Genomic DNA, 435 nt, shown 5'->3' with positions numbered 1-435 from the left:
TATAATTTAATCAACAATTTGAAAAAATACATAACAAAATCCTAAAATCACAAAAAATATGAAAAATAATAAAAAAAACTAATACCAAATTCTAATCACAAACTTCGTTACACTGGTATAATCAATAATTTTATAAACTATTTAACAAAAAATTCTAAAATCACATAAAAATCTTAATAAAATTAAAAAACTATGACAAATTTATCTTTGATAATGATTGTAGAATGCTGGAGCAGTGGTGGTACCAGTAGTGACGGCGACACGAACGACAGTAGCCACCAAGAACAACAGTAGCATTTTTAACCTCCCTAGCAGTGACCGACAGCTCCAACGATGACAACATCCAGCAACGGTAATACTAGAGACTCTGGCAGGTGACAGCGATGCCGACAGGTGATGGCAACGCCGACAGCACCTCTTCCAACAGCAGAGAGA

The sequence above is a fragment of the Arachis ipaensis genome, chromosome B09 (assembly GCF_000816755.2).
Source record: "Arachis ipaensis cultivar K30076 chromosome B09, Araip1.1, whole genome shotgun sequence".
Classification (NCBI taxonomy): Eukaryota; Viridiplantae; Streptophyta; class Magnoliopsida; order Fabales; family Fabaceae; genus Arachis; species Arachis ipaensis.
This window is presented reverse-complemented; position numbering follows the sequence as displayed.